This window comes from Vicugna pacos, chromosome 1, assembly GCF_048564905.1.
Source record: "Vicugna pacos chromosome 1, VicPac4, whole genome shotgun sequence".
In the NCBI taxonomy this organism is placed as follows: domain Eukaryota; kingdom Metazoa; phylum Chordata; class Mammalia; order Artiodactyla; family Camelidae; genus Vicugna; species Vicugna pacos.
Window position 1 is genome coordinate 119377407 of NC_132987.1, and position 16570 is coordinate 119393976.

The 16570-nt window shown below is 42.1% G+C and overlaps 1 non-coding gene across 1 annotated transcript; it reads right to left on the reverse strand.

The window, feature by feature from the left end:
* Positions 1-15914: 15914 nt before the first annotated feature.
* On the reverse strand, positions 15915-15987 carry TRNAA-CGC (transfer RNA alanine (anticodon CGC)). The gene has a single exon. It is a non-coding gene; the product is annotated as a tRNA-Ala (tRNA).
* Between the last annotated feature and the right edge of the window lie 583 nt (positions 15988-16570).

Below are 16570 nucleotides of genomic sequence, written 5' to 3' on the forward strand. Positions count from 1 at the left end.
AGGGAGGGGCTGCAGGGTTATGTGTCGGGGGCGTGGATGCCTGGCAGTGGGCAGAGCAGGGGACATCTTCAAAGGGTGGATGACCCTCCAGCCAGGCCTTGCCTTCCCTGCAATGACAATGTGGGGCTCTCCCTGGTTCCCTCAAAGGCCGGTCCTGTCCCACCTGCCACTCCCTTCCCAGACCCCACTCCCAGCATCGTCCCTTCCCCTATGTCTGCAGCTCCAGTCACCCCCTCCTTTCTAGAACATTCTCACTGCACACAAACATGTTTTCATCTCTCACTCAAAGACGACTTTCTGGACCTCCCTCCTTTTCCAGTCCTGTCCCTTTTCTCCATTTTCCCTTAGTATGAAAATGTCTCAAAGAACAGCTTTCCTCCCCTCACCCATCCTTACCTGGCCTCCACATCGTCAGTTCTGGTGGAGGCCCGTGTCCTCCATCCGGCAGGCACCTGCGGCTGGCTGGAGCCCTCAGCGCCATCTGACATCGCTGAGCCCACCATCCTCCCTTGGGCTCCCCTCCCGAGGCTTCCAGGACAGCACACTTGGCTGCATTCCCTCACCTCACCTCACCTCTTGGCCTCTCCATCCTAGACTCCTTTGCTGATTTCACTTCCTCTTCCCAACCTTGCCAGCCAGCATTTGGAGCATCCCCGGGCTTAGACCTCAGACCTCTGCTCCATTGCTGCTTGCTCTGTCTGAGTCAAATGACCTCTTTCCATGTGTCCTAGTCTGCTCGGCTGTAGGAACTAAACACCACAGACTAGACAACTTAAACCACGGAAATGTATTTGCTCTCCATTCTGGATGCTTAAAGTTCTAGATCAAGGTGCTGGCAACCTTGGTTCCTTCTGAGGCCTTTTGGCTTGTAGATGGCCGTCTTCTTCCTGTGTCCTAATCTTCTTGTAAGGACACCCGCCATACTGGATTAGGGCCCATGCTAACAAACTCATTTTACCTTAAAGACCCTGTCTCCAACTAGCAGATAACCTTGTTGGGTCCTGCTGAATCATGCCCTCTGCCCGTGACAGGCACGGACGCTGGGGGCCACAGCCTGCAGAAGGAGGGAACGTCTTTCCTAGCTTTGGTGGTTCAGTCCCTACAGAGCCCTCTGACTGTCTTCTTCAGCCACAGGCCATGTCTGGGGTCAATCCGTGTTGCTGGGGAGGGGGGTGGAGGAGCTAGGAGGGGCCATGCCTGAGCTGCGGCCCGTCCTTGTGGCCTTGAGGGGTTATAGACAGTGGCTGATACTGTCTCATCGGAACCACAGGGACTGGAGAGCGGGCTGCCTTGCCCTAAGGAGAGACCACTACCCAGGCCAAGTAGGAGAGGCTGTCCACCACGGAGACCGTCAGGCAAAGGGCTGAAGCCAAAGGGGTAACGTTGTAGTAGAGAAATGGCAGAGCGGCTGGTGTGGATCTGTCTTTGGGAGGAGATTGTCTCTTGCTCATACCTCTTAAAAATTACTTCTTAAGTAGCCTCTACCTCTTTTGCCCATGAGTCCACCTCCTGAACAGCTTAAACGGTCCGCTAATCACAAGCATTCTCTACATGTTAGTAATTGACTTAACACGTACTGTTTCATTTAACGCCTATTTGAAACGCCACTAGAATTACCCCACTTTACAACAGACAAAGTGACCTGCATTAGATTATTAAGAAGCCAAAGGAGAAGTGGACTGTGACAGCAGTAATTCCCTTCACACTGGCCTGAGTTTCTCTGTCCACATAGAGCAGGGACTGAACTCAGGAATGTCCCTGGCTGTGACGAAGGCCTCACACAGCTGTACTATTCCATGATGCAGAGCTGTGAGGTAGGTGCAGGAAGGAGTGACCTAGGCAGAAAACCACAGAGGCGACACACTCAGTGCTGCCCTTAAGGTTCTAGGTGGCGCCAGTCTGCATGTTCGTGCCTCAGGGCTGATGTCCATGAGCCACGACAAAACACTCTTCCTCTTCTCATTAGGAGCCTGCGGCCACTCCCAGCTCTGGGAGAACAGATGTTTCTGTTTATTCTCTTGTTGTTTGAACAGCATCGTGGCCTTGAAGATTTTGGGGGAGGGTGCTGTCCTTTGTCAGTAGGGATGAAGATCGGAACTCAACAATTAGATTCCTGTTCAGGGTGAGAACCAGGCTGCATCTACATTAAGACAGTCTTTTAATTGGTGCTTTCAGCAGTAATGCCTTTGGTAATGCTGCTCATCTCGGGTAAGAAGTCAAGAGTATCAGACAGGAGAGGGACCTTGGCGCTCCACAGGTCCAGCTTCCTTATTGTAGAGATGATGAAACTGAGTTAGGTTCTGATGTCTACAGGAGACAACACCAGAACAAGGATTTCCTACTCATTTCACATTAAACCATAGCATGTAAGATCAAATATCAGATCCTGTAATGTGTAAGCAAAGGCCGCAAAGTTAAAACCATCCAACTCAGAGGCTCAGAAACCTTAAATAATTTGCCCAAGGCTGTCCTTGCTCAGGTTTCTGTAGCAAAAATACCATAGACTGGGTGGCTTAAACAAGAGAAATTTATAGCTCACAGCTCTGGTGGCTGGGATGTCCAAGATCAAGGTGCTGGCAGATTGAGCTCCTGGTGAGGCATGCTCCCTGGTTCTATCTTCACATGGTGGAGAGGGACAGAGAGGGCTTCAAAAGAAGAATCCGGGGGAAGAGGGCACAAACATTCAGTCCATAGCAAAGCTGGAAACTGATCCTGGAGTTCTAACTCCAACTGTAAAGCCTAGAATTCAAATTAGAGCCAGAGGTACACATTTTTAAAGCAAGTATATGCTTTGATTTCCAGCAGTTTATGACTGACAGTTGTTCCACATTAATTCATCAGATTTTTGTCTAATACTTACTGTGGGCCAGGGTTCCTGCCCTCTTGGAACGTACTTTTTATTAAAGAAAATGGTTTGGAGACAGGCATTCCCAGTGCAGAGTGATAAGGGCTTTGGTGAGCTTCATGCTGGGTGCAGTGGGTGCACGGAGATGGGATACCTAACGTATTCTCAAGGGACCAGGAATGCTCTCCAGGGAAAGTGAAATCTAACCTGAGACTTGTGTAAGACCCAGCCTCGTGGGAGGAGCAGGAAGGCTTCAGAGAGAAAAGCTATTGTGTGGAAAGGCTGGATGTGAGCAGGAGCGTGGTGAATTGGGGAAAGAAATATTGTTCAACCCAGTAGAAGCACAGTCCAAAGGGGTAGGATGGAGGGATAAGACGGGCTGTGGACTGAATGGTTGTCCCGCCCAACCTCCCACCCAAATTCACAAGTCAAATCCCTAGTCCCCAACATGATGACATTTGGAGCTGGGACCTTTGGGAGGTGACTAGTTTGTGAGGGTGGAGCCCTCCTGATGGGATTAGTGCCTTTATTGGAAGAGACATAAGAGAGATCACCTCTCTCCACCATGTGAGGAGACAGCAAGAAGCCCAAGAAGGCATTTGTCTGAAAACCAGGAAAGAGAATCAATCACCAGGAACCGAATCTGCTGCTGCTTTGATCTTGGACTTCAGCCCCCAGACCCGTGAGAAACACATCTGTTATTTAAGCCACCCAGGCTATGGTATGGTTATGGGAGCTCACGCTGACGAAGACAAGACTAGGTCATTTGGAGCCAGATGATGAATAACTTCACAACATGTGGTGGGACAAAATCCACAATGGTCCTCCAGGACCTCCCACCCAAATCTTCAGGACTGTGAATATGATGAGACAGTACAGCCATGATTATGTTACATTACATGGAAAAAGGGGTTTTGCAGACATAGTTAAGGTTACTAATCATTGGCTTTGAGTTAATGAAAAGGGAGATTATCTGGGTGAGTCCAGTCTAATCAGACGAGCCCTTTAAAAGCAGAGAGTTTTTCCTGGCTGGTGGCAGAAGGAGATGTCAGAATGATGCCAAGATTGAGGGCAATAAAACGTGCTGCTACTGGCTTAAGGATGGAGGCAGCCACTGTCAGGGAAGGTGGGCATCTTCAGCTACTGGCCAGAGTGGAAGTGGGACTTCGGTCCCACAGCTCTGAGGAACAGGACGTGCAAATAGCCTGGATGAACTTGGAAGTGGATTCTTTCCCAAAACTTTCAGATAAGGGCCCAGCCTGGCTGACACCTTCACAATGATGTGAGGTCCTTAGCAGACCCCTGTCCAGCACATTCAGACTTCTTGCCTGCAGAGCTGTGAGATAATAAGTAGTGTGAGGTGATTTGTTACACAGCAACAGAGAACTCCTATTCAAGCCAAGTTAAAAACAGTTAAACATTATCTGAAAAAGATGAAGACAGTATCTTTTAAAAGTCCAGAGAGGGGGCCAGGATGGAGTGGTAGACAGGATAATAAGGCAAGAACCTTCAATAGGCTGCATACAAGAGACCCACTTTAGGGAGAAGGACACATATAGATTGAGAGTGAAAGGATGGAAAAGGATACTCCATGCAGTTGAAAAGCCAAAAAAGCAGGTGTTGCAGTACTGATTTCAGACAAAATAGACTTTATAACAAAGGCCATAAAGAAAGGTAAAGAAGGACATTTTATAATGATTAAAGGAGTAATACAAGATGAGGATATTACACTCGTTAACATACATGCACCCAATATAGGAGCACCTACATACATAAAACAATTACTAACAGAGATAAAGGGGGATACTGATGGAAATACAATCATAGCTGGAGATTTTAACACCACATTAACATCACTACACAGATCTTCCAGACAGAAGATAAATAAGGCAACAGAGAATCTAAATAATACAATAGGAAAATTAGATTTGGTGGATATTTTCAGAGCATTACACCCCCCAAAATAGGATATACATTCTTTTCAAGTGCACATGGAACATTTTCTAGGGTTGATCATGTACTTGGGTACAAAAGAAACCTCAACAATTTTAAGAAGATAGAAATGATCTCAAGCATCTTTACTGACCACAATGCCATGAAACTAGAAGTCAACTACAGAGATACAAAAGAGAAAAAAAGGAAAGCATGGAGATTAAACAACATGTTATTAAAAAAAAAAAAAACCAATGGGTCAATGATGAAATCAAAGTCAAAGTAAAAAAATACCTTGAGACAAATGAAAATGAAAACACAACCACACAAAGTTTATGGGATGCAGCAAAGGCAGTGCTATGAGGGAAGTTTATAGTGATACAGGCCTTCCTCAAAAAAGAAGAACAATCTCAAATCAACAATCTAACCCACCAGCTAAAAGATTTAGAAAAAGAAGAGCAAAACCCCCAAAAAGCAGCAGAAGGAAGAAAATAATAAAGATCAAGGAGGAAATAAATAAAATAGAGATTTAAAAAACAATAGAAAAAATCAATCAAACCAAAAGTCGGTTTTTTGAAAGAGTAAATAAAATCGACAAACCTCTGGCCAAACTCACAAAGAAGAAAAAAGAGAGAGCACAAGTAAGCAAAATAAGAAAGAAAAATGGAGAAAGTACAACAAATAACATAGAAATACAGAATATCATATGAGAATATTATGAAAAACTTTATGGAACCAACATGGATAACCTAGAGGAGATGGACAAGTTTTTGGAAACATACAGTCCACCAAGACTGAACCAAGAAGAAACTGACCACTTAAACAAACCAATCACTAGAAATCAAATCAAATTAGCAATAAAAAAACCTCCATACAAATAAAAGTCCAGGACCGGACGGCTTCACCGGGGAATTCTACCAAACTCACAAAGAACAACCCATACCAGTCCTTCTCAAACTCTTCCAGAAGATTGAAAAGGAGGGAATACTCCCAAACTCATTCTATGAAGCCACCATCACCCTGATACCAAAACCAGGTAAAGACACTACCAAAAAAGAGAATTATAGGTCAATATCACTGATGAACATAGATGCAAAAATCCTCACCAAAATATTAGCAAATAGAATCCAATAGCACATAAAAAGATTATACATCATGATCAAGTGGGGTTCATCCCAGGGACACAAGGGTGATTAAACATACAGAAATCAGTCAATGTAATACCGCACATCAACAAGAGGGAGGATAAAACAACATGATCATCTCAATAGATGCAGAAAAAGCATTTGATAAAATTGAACACCCATTTATGATAAAAACTCTCATCAGCGTGGGTATAGACGGACCGCATCTCAACCTAATAAAAGCTATATATGACAAACCTACAGCCAGCATAGTACTCAACAGTGAAAAACTCAAAAGCTTCCCACTAAAATCTGGGACAAGACAAGGCTGCCCTCTATCACCACTCCTATTCAACATAGTCTTGGAAGTCCTAGCCACAGCAATCAGGCAAGAGAGAGAAATAAAAGGGATCCAAACTGGAAAAGAAGAGGTAAAAGTGTCACTAATGCCAATGACATGTTACTATATATGGAAAACCCTAAAAGGTCCACACAAAAACTACTAGAGCTGATTGAAGAATTCAGCAAGGTAGCAGGTTACAAGATTAACGTTCAAAAATCAGTTACATTTCTTTACACTAATGATGAATCAACAGAAAAAGAAAGTAAAGAAACAATCCCCTTTAAAATAGCACCCAAAGTAATAAAATACCTAGGAATAAATCTAACCAAGGAGGTGAAAGAATTATACACAGAAAACTATAAACCATTGATGAAGGAAATTAAAGAAGACTTTAAAAAATGGAAAGATATTCCATGCTCCTGGATTGGAAGAATCAATATTGTTAAAATGGTCACACTGCCCAAGGCAATCTACAGATTTAATGCAATCCCTATCCAATTACCCAGGACATATTTCACAGAACTAGAACAAAGCATTATAAAATTTATATGGAACCACAAAAGACCTAAAATTGCCAAAGCATTACTGAAGGAAAAGAAAGAGGCTGGAGGAATAACTCTCCGAGACTTCAGACAATACTATAGAGCTACAGTCATCAAGACAGCATGGTATTGGTACAAAAACAGACATATAGACCAACGGAACAGAATAGAGAGTCCAGAAATGAACCCATAAACTTCTGGTCAACTAATCTTCAACAAAAGAGGCAAGAATATACGATGGAATAAAGACAATCTCTTCATCAAATGGTGTTGGGAAAACTGGACAGGAGAATGTAAATCAGTGAAGCTAGGACACTGCCTTACACCATACACAAAAATAAACTCAAAATGGATCAAAGACTTAAACATAAGACAAGATACAATAAACCTCTTAGAAGAAAATATAGGCAAAACATTATCTGACATATATCTCAGCAATGTTCTCCTAGGACAGTCTACCCAAGCAATAGAAATAAAGGCAAGAATAAACAAATAGGACCTAATTAAACTTACAAGCTTCTGCACAGCAAAGGAAACCGTAAGTAAAACAAAACGACAACCTACGGAATGGGAGGACATTTTGCAAATGAAACCGACAAAGGCTTGATCTCCAGAATATACAAGCAGCTCATACGACTTAATAAGAAAAAAACAAACAACCCAATCTAAAAATGGGCAGAAGACCTAAACAAGCAATTCTCCAAGGAAGAAATACAAATGATCAATAGGCACATGAAAAAAAAGCTCAATATCACTAATTATCAGAGAAATGCAAATCAAAACTATAATGTGGTATCACCTCACACCAGTCAGAATGACCATCATTCAAAAATCCACAAATGACAAATGCTGGAGAGGCTGTGGAGAAAGGGGAACCCTCCTACACTATTAGTGGGAATTCAGTTTGGTGCAGCCACTGTGGAAAACAGTATGGAGATTCCTCAAAAGACTAGGAATAGACTTACCATGTGACCCAGGAATCCCACTCCTGGGCATATATCCAGAAGGAACCCTACTTCAAAATGACAGCTGCAACCCCAATGTTCATAGTAGCACTATTTACAATAGCCAAGACATGGAAACAGCCTAGATGTCCATCAACAAATGACTGGATAAAGAAGAAGTGGTATATTTATACAATGGAATACTATTCAGCCACAAAAACTGACAACATAATGCCATTTGCAGCAGCATGGATATTCCAGGAGAATGTCATTCTAAGTGAAGTAAGCCAGAAAGAGAAAGAAAAATACCATATGAGATCACTCATATGTGGAATCTAAAAAACAAAACAAAACAAAACATAAATACAAAACAGAAACAGACTAATAGACATAGAATACGAACTTGTGGTTGCCAAGGGGGCGGAGGGTTGGAAGGGATAGACTGGGATTTCAAAATGTAGAACAGATAAACAAGATTATACTGTATAGCACAGGGAAATACATACAAGATCTTATGGTAGCTCACGGAGGAAAAAAATGTGACAATGAATATATGTATGTTTGTGTATAACTGGAAAATTGTACTTTACACTGGAATTTGACACAACATTGTAAAATGACTAAACTCAATAAAAAAAGTTAAAAAAAAGTCCAAATGTATCCAACAAGAATTTCAGGAGGACGGAGAGAATGGAGGCGGGGCAGGGTGAGTATTCTCAGAGAGAGGAAGAAACAAAAGAAGGAGATGATTATTTTGCTAAAACAAGGCCTCTGTACCCCACTTACTGAGTTGAGACTAAAGGACAGGATTTTGGATGAGGCAGAAAAGGCAGCTTTGTTTCTCTGCCATGCAAAAGAGGTCACAGTGGGCTAATGCTTCTACGACTGTGAGCCTGCTAGGGAGAGAAGGCAAGGATTTTTATAGTAAAAGTTAAGAGTTCAAGGGTGGAGCTGGTTTCCATAGAGACCGCATACAGGGTAACAAATTATTGCAAAGTTGTTTCTGTTTTTGCACATGCCAACTTTCCCTTCCCTCTGCTGAGTATTAAGTTCAGTTCCAGCTTTAGGAGTCTCTTAATAGCTTTGTTTCTAGAACAAAGGATTCATAGGAAGGGACTCTGTGGAAAAGAGCTCTAGAGAGAAACTTGTGCAATTTAAAGTCGGGTTGATAAACGCTTTCAGCCTTTTAAGCAGGCTGAGGCCTGTGACCTCCTGCGGCCGGCTGAGGCCTACAGCTCCAACAATAGGATATAAGGAAACCACAAGGGGTTAGGAGCAGGGCACTGGGGTCAGAAGCAGGGCACTGAGCATGATCCTTGCACACAGCACCACGAGAGGGTTGGGTCGATGACAGAAACCCTTTAAACCAGTACACAGTTAAGCAGTTACAAAACCAGATTCTATAGGCCCTGCAAGCACTCAGCACACAGGGCGATGATCGAGCCCCACCAGCCCCTGGGAGACACCAGCCACCAGGGTGTGTTTGAGCACTCGGACGAAGAGGAGATCTCGAAAGCTCTGGAGAGAAAGAGAACACGTGTCAGAATTGCGCTGAATTTCTCAGTTTTGCTCTCAGGGATTATTTCCAACCTAGACGTTTTTACTTAGCCCAACTATCCATGGGGTGTAAAAGTAGAACAAACACATTTTTGAACATATATGGGTGAAAGAAAGGACTTTCTGTGTGAAAAAGTGAGATTTTACTACTAATAGAGGTAAAGAATCACCGCATGACGGACTTCAGGAAGAAGCCTAGAAAAGTGCACACAATTAATAACTCATGCTAGGTGACACCTCTCAATCCCTACACAGATAAAGGGAGAAATAAGTGTCTCTTCTCCCTCTCGCACAGAACGAACACTGATAAACACTGCCCTGCCCCAGGCTATGGGGAAAATCTTAACAAATGCCTAAAGAGTGACTATCTTGGGGACTGCATTTTCTGACCCCAGTGCAATATAAAAAAATGCCAAAAAGCCAGCCCCAAACCCCTCTTCCTTCCTCACCATCACGTGTTTAGAAGCTGAAGAACGTATCTCTAAAGAATTCATGTGCCAAAGGGGCGAAAACAGACATCACAAATGCAGAGGACTAAACACAGATTCACTTACCTACCACACTTTTGGGACACGACTTGGGCTGCAGTAGACAGTTGTGCAGTTTATTCAGAGCATGAGGGTGCCGGAGCAGGGGGTCAGGACACTAAAAATCTATGGAGCTGAGTGGCACCCTCCCAGAGGTAGGGCATTTTTTTCTGTTACAAATAAGAGTGCCAGCCACTTGCCAAGCTGTGCCCCCAGGAAGCAGAGAGGCACCTTTAAAAGTCTGCACAAAGTGGCCCTAAGGGCTAGTGGAGTCCTGAATGAGGCTAACACGGTACAGGGAAGCCAAGTTGTAGCCCTAGAAGTGTATGCTCAAAAAGAGAGTTTGGAAAGGCTCTAAACATTCAGTACAAAAAAAAAATGCAATGAAATAATTGCAAAAAAAAAAAAGTAATGATAAGAAAATAACAATAAGAGCAGAAAGCAATAAAATGGAAATTAAACAATCAAATACGAAACATAGATTTAAAAGCCTCAAACTGGTTCTTTGAAAGTACTTTCAAAAAGAGGTATTTTTTTTGTTGTGTTTTTTTGGGGGGGGTAATTAGGCTTATTTATTATTGCTATTTTTTAATGGAGGTCCTGGGGATTGAACCAGGACCTAATGCCAAGTAACACTCTACCACTGAGCTATACTATTCCCACCAAAGAGGTTTATTTTTTGGTATGAGGAATTAAGAAAAAAGGAGAGAAGCAACAGACAATATTAGGAGTTTTAAAGAGGAAATCCAATTATAGATTGAGTAGAAAGTGGAAAATTGTAAGGAGAGTATGAGCCAAAATATTGGAAAACATCTAAGAGCTGAGACAATTTTCTAGAAAAACAATGACCAAAATTGGCCCAAGAAGCAGCAGAACTACATCCACATGTAAGCACAACTTCATTATAAACACTGGATCAGTGGTCAATAAAAAGCTCAGGCATTTACAGGACATATTTTATCTTCCAAGATTCAATAACACCCATTGTATACAAATTGTCCTAGAAAATAGAAAAAAGGACATCATTTTTCAATGAATATTATGAGGCTTGTGTGACATCAATACTAAAACCAGGCAGGCCCAGTACAAGAGTGGGAAATTTTGGACCAATCTCACCTACAAAAATAGATGTAAAGATCACGAATAATCTACTACTGAAATGAATGTTGCAGTATCTTAAAAAATATGATAGTATTGTTTAAGATGAGAAACGGTTGGTGTAATTTACAGTAACAGGATGTATTAGGGTGTAAGTTTGGCTCCTGGAACAGAGAGATCTAAAATGATAGCAACTTTAATAAGATAGAATTTCATGTCTTGAACAAAACTCTGGACAGGTGGTCTAGAGGCAGGGTGGTGACTCATGAGCAACAGTGACATAGACTCTGTCATTGCCTTGCCGCCTTGAACATGTGGCTGCCATCGTGTGGTCCATATGGCCACTCCAGCCCCTGCCTTCGTGTTGTACTCTACGTAGAAAGAAGGGAGAATGGGCAAGCAGAGATCATGCCTGCCTATCCCCTGGCCACCCCCGCAACCCTGAAGTGCAAGAAGTGGAAATCACCCGCACTTCTTCAAATCACAACTCATTAGCCAGAACTAATTCACATGGCCATGTCTACCTGCAAGGGATTTGGGGAAAGCATTGAGTAGTCATGTGTCCCCTGAAATTTTACCACAGTGGAAGAAAAAAAGAACAGATAATAAGGGAAATCTAGCTGTCTCTGCCCCAAAGAGGGGGAAAAAAAGATTCTTTTATTGAATGCAGAGAAAACATTTAACAAAATTAAATCCCTTTTGTCATCAGTCAGTGTTCTCCAGATAAGCAGAAAAAGTATATATTTCTACTCAAATTTGTATATTAACAGAGTGCATGTGTGTGTATGTGTATATATACATACACACACAAACAGATTTATTTCAAGCAGTTGGCTTAGGTGATTGTGGAGGCTGGCAAGTCTGAAATCTCTAGGCAGGTCAGCAGACTGGAAACTCTCAAACAAGAGCTGACGTTGCAGTCTTGAGGCAGAAATTCTTTTCTAGGAAACTTCAGTATGCTCTTAAGGTCTTCAACTGATTAGATGAGGCCCACCCTCATCCAATTGGAGAGTACTTCATTGCGGTGTAATCTGTTTTACTTAAACTCAACTGATTGTAGAGGCTGACCACATCTACAAAATATCTCCACTGCCACATCTCAATTAGTGTTTGACTGGATAACTGGGGACTCCAGCCTAGCTGAGTTGACTTTTACCAAACTAACCATCATACCACTCATGCAAAAAAAAAAAAAAAAAAAAGGAAAAAGTAAGTAAATTAGGCTTTGAAAGTATTTCCTTAACTTGATAAAGGCAAATGCAGCCCATATTGGTTATGTTTTACATCTCAATATTTGTGCATATTTTTAGGCTGCCCAGCATCTGCATCTCCTTGGTACATTTGGGAATCCACCTTTCTGTGAATGTCAGTGAGAGTCTAGCCCCATCTACCACTCTAGAAACCCAAAAGGCCAGATCCCACCCCAACTCCTCCCCAGCCACTCTGTCTTTAAGTCTTGCTGATTGGATGGTCTACCAGTGACCTTGATCTGGAATGGGTTCCACAAAGAAGCAGCGCTAGCTAGGGGCTGTCTCTGGTGGCAGCGGCAGAAGCATCTGGCCAGTGTCCTCACCAGGCTGCTCTTGGAAATTTCCCTGGGCTCTGGGGTTCCACCTGGCTTCTTTGGTTCATGCTTGTTCCCTAAGTCTGCTTTTTTCCTGCCTTATTATTGATTCTGTCAGAAGCATGATACCTCTTTGTTGCTGTCGCTTTTGTGATCAGTTTAGCCTGAGTCAGTTTCTGCTGTTTGTAACCATAGACTCTAATTGGTATACACAGAAAGCTGACGGCGGAAATCAAACTTAATTGTGAAATGTTAGAACATCTTTTAGAGTGGTGTTTCTGGACTGGAACAGAGGCAATATTGCTTCCTGGGGGACACTTGGCAATGGCTGGAGGTTTTTCTTGTCCCGGCCTGGAGGAGCAGTGTGCAGGTGGCGGGGAGGGCTCTGTCCTAGGGCATCCAGCATCTGGTGGGTGGGGGCCAGGGATGGTGCTGCACGTCCTGCAGAGTAAACAGTGCTGAGATGGAGAAACTCTGCTTTACAGTAAGAACCAAGACAGGGAGCTTTGCTTTCAGTGTTTCTATTCAGTGTCATATTGGAGAATGTAGAAAACAACGTAAAATAAGTGAAAAAGAGACAGAAGGACCACAATGGGAAAAATGTTTATTTTCTGCTGATGATATGATCTAACACCTGAAGATAACATCAGAAACTAGCAAAACCATAAACACCTCATCACTGCTGCTGGATATAAGATCGACACGTGTAAGTCAGTAACACACCACTAACAACCACTTAAAAAGTAATAATACTACTTCTCTGGGCTAGTTTGCAACTTCTTGTGAATATACAGTTGCATCAAAATGAAAAGTTTTGAAAGCTAATTTCAAAAATTCTTTAGTAACAGGAACAAGAAGTATATGATATTTAAGATTAATTTAGCAAAATTATGTAAGAAGTTTATGAAGAAAATTACATATCTTAAATGAGGAACAAAATAAGAATTAAATAAGAGACATATCATATTCATATTTGGAAAAACCCAATGGGGTAGGATGTCATTTCTTTAAAAATTCCTCTATACATTCAATGCAGTTCCAACAAAAACCCCAGCAAGGTTTTTTTTTTTTTTTTTTTATAGAACTTGACACACTGACCATATGGAAGAGCAAAGGGCCAAATATGTAAACTCTAGGCTGTGTGTACATAGGTGTGTGCCAATTTAAAAAAGTTATAAGCAAAATCTCGCTCTGGCTTTCTCGTACGGGTTGGGTTAAAAGCAGGTAGAACTGGAAGCAAGGAAATCCATGCTGCTAATCCAGGCAAGAGGAAATGACCAAAGCCAGGTGGGTGAATGCATGGAAATATTTAAGGAGTGAGATGTACAGATTGTGGTGATTAATTAAATATGCGGAACAAGAGAAGGAGGAGAATAGGATGATACCAAGGGTTTCAGAGTTGCCAACTTGGTAGACAGTGATTCCATTTCCTGGCTTAGAAAACACAAAAGGAGGACTGGTTTTTGGGAGAGAAGATATTGACTGAGTGTAGATTCTGTCGATGAAAATTCAATAAACTATCAAGTTAAGAGAAAAAAAGCAGGTGCATAATATAAATATATTTTTAAAACATGGAGTTAATATCCAAGAGCATAAAAATGACCCAACTGCATTAACATCTTTTAAAATATAGTCCCTTTCTAATAATAGTTAAGCAGTTTTGTAGCTTTAACATACGACCTAAAGCACAGGAAAGACTATGATGACTCAGCACCACACAATTTATCATTTCACTTACCAAGTAAAAATTCTTGTGTTATTCCTTAATTATTATTATTATTTACAAAATTCTTTGGTGAGTACTGCTTTCAATTCATGTAGTTTCAAAGTGGGGAAACAAAGAGATTAAGTAATGTACTTTAAAAAGAAAAAAAAGAAAGCGAGTTTTATTTGAGCCAAACTGAGGATTATAACCCAGGAAGCAGATTCCCGGAAAGCTCTCAGAACAGTTCCTCCTTAAGAAGTCGAAGGTGTATCTATTTTCAAGACAAAAGATCGTACATCGAAATGACATAATTGATACTAATATTTTACAAGAAGTTCACTAGGGATGTGTAATCCAGGTAAGAGCGTACAAAGCAAGAGCAGGTCACCATGACCCCCTACAGAGGTGGGAAAGAACATTATTCTTTCAAGAAGTTACATTGCCAGTATCAGAAGAAAGGGAAAAATAATTGATCTTTATGCTTGAGCAGGCACTGCCATCTTTGAGGAGCTCTGGTTAATGTGTGCCGTATATGCTCACTGCGTGCTTGGGAGGGAGGAGCCCCAGACAAACACACAGAGAGGATTTTATGTTTAATTTTTTCTTGTCCTGCCTTAAAATGTAAGTTTTATTTTATCAGTTTGGGCAGAGAGAATTTGCACCGGGTGTGGCCATCCAAGTGGACGTGTCTGGGAGGTAGCTGACTGTATAGGTCTGAGAGCCTCAGAGAAAAATCTGGACTGGAGACCTAAGTCTAGGAAACCAGGTCATAATAGAAGCAATAAAAATGAATGAAGATCACCAAGAACAGTCATTAGATAAGAAGAGGGTGTGATTAAGAACCCCGAGGAACAGGCGGAACAAGAAGGAAAAGAGAGTGAGGAGCACTCGGGGGGAGGAGGAGAGCAGAGGGCCCTCTGTCGCAGGGGCCAGGAGGAGAGGCGGCGTGCGGGGGAGGCCAGCAGAGGCCCGTGGCCCAGGTTCACGGGGAAGAGGGCCTGCGATGGGGCTCCTGGGTCCAGCAGCAGGGGCGTCATGGGAAACTTGGCAAGAGCCCTTTCAGCAGCACAGGAGGAGAGGAACCCCGGAGGGAGGGAGTGGATGGTGTGCACCAAAGGCAAAGAAGTGGGGACAGTGGCGTTTCTCTTCTCTCTTAACCAATTTGGGTAACAGTGTGTGTGTGGAGTGGAGATCAAGGACTGACTGGTTATGAATGAGAGGCTTGGGAGCTAGGCTGGAGCTGAGGGTGCTGCAGTTCAGTCTCATTCTAGGTGCTGAAGAGGTGCGTAGACAGGGAATTTCAGCTTTCTTTATCCTGGGTCTGTCTGATGAGAATCAGTGATGAATTACAGAAGGCGGAAGCCATCTAGATGTCCATCAGAAGACTCCCTTGCATAAAGCAGGATGCGTCCACACAGTGGATCACGCCGGAGAAGTGCAAAGGAATGGAGAAGGTTTCTCTATACAGATACGGGCTGATCTTGAGGCCATACTAGGTGACACACACAAGGTGCAGAGCAGTGTTTATGGTGTGCTGCTCCTTGTGTAAATGCATGTATTTGCTTATATTTTCAAGAAGAAAGCCTGAAGGATACATAAAACTAATAGTGATGGTTATCCAAAGACAGGTGTGGAGGGAAGACTTCCATAAATATATTTATTATATAGTCTTTTAAAGAAATATCTTTTGGGGGTGAGATAATTAGGTTTACCTATTTATTTATTACTTTTGGTGGAGGTACTGGGGATTGAACCCGGGACCTCATGCATGCGAGGCATGTACTCTACCACTGAGCTATACCCTCCCCACTTTACATTTCAATATATAGTGTCATTTGGAACCATGCGTATGTTTTATGTAGTTTAATAAATTAAATCAAAGTAAGATAAAAAGCAATTCCTAAAAGCTGAAAACAATTGATCCTACCCCTATGAAGCTGTCACAGAACCGCACAGAAAAGAGATTTCCTTGGTGACTTTAAACACATTGTTTTGAATCTACATATCTAGGAAAAGGTGTTCTAAGGCTCAAAAGAAGAGCAAATACATCTTAAACTCCATCAGTACTCTTACTGACAGTAGTAACAGTAATTTTGTTATTATGAGACTATTATATGTTATTAATGTAAAGCAAATATGTAATTGTTGGACTGTCATTAGAAACCAAGATTTCTAGTATAAAAGAGATACAAGCATAAAGTCAAAGAAGTTAAATAAAAACCTTCTAATATTAAATTTCAATGGGATATATCAGAATGGTCTTATGATTTTTTTTTCCTCTTAGAAAATATTTCCAAGCTCTGTCCATCAAAAAGTCCAAGAAGCAATGACACCCAGACTGTGGTTTCTAATACAATTTCCCTGTGAAAGAAATCAGTTTTGGGGGGGG